This window comes from Myotis davidii, unplaced genomic scaffold (genome assembly GCF_000327345.1).
Source record: "Myotis davidii unplaced genomic scaffold, ASM32734v1 scaffold44, whole genome shotgun sequence".
NCBI lineage: Eukaryota > Metazoa > Chordata > Mammalia > Chiroptera > Vespertilionidae > Myotis > Myotis davidii.
In genome coordinates, this window is record NW_006299705.1 from 2,206,473 (window position 1) to 2,206,948 (window position 476).

Here is a 476-nt window from a genome sequence, read left to right on the forward strand (position 1 = left end):
CCAGTGTGCCCAATATTATGTAAGAAGCCATGCCAAAAGACTATTATTCCTCTTAAATTTGCTTTTTTCTGTATCTTAAGACAGAAATATTCACTATCCATATTCAGGAAGTCACCAAATCCTTTTGATTTTACTTCCTAAATGTATCTTGAATCTACTCCCTCTTCTTCATTTCTAACGCCAAAGTGCAGGATGTTTGCAAAATCATGCATGTTAGATCTCTTCTAAAATAGAACAATGGATTCTAACATAACAGAACAGAAAAAGATCACTAGTATGATTTGCTTTCACATGGCAACTAACCTTTAAGAAACTATCACTTGTCAAAGCCTACTACAGCGTCCACAATTTTCTGAAAAGATAATTAAAATAATCTTTCCTTTCCCAAACATATATACAAGTATGTATAAGGCTGAATCTTCTTACACTTCAACCAAAATTTTTTTTAAGATATATAGTAACATAACTATGGAAGC

At 31.9% G+C, this 476-nt stretch overlaps 1 protein-coding gene across 1 annotated transcript in view; it reads right to left on the bottom strand.

Annotated features, from left to right (window-relative positions):
- Positions 1 to 476, bottom strand: part of GFM2 (G elongation factor, mitochondrial 2) — a 48,481-nt gene that overhangs the window by 46,278 nt on the left and 1,727 nt on the right. The gene's annotated exons all lie outside the window — the stretch shown is intronic.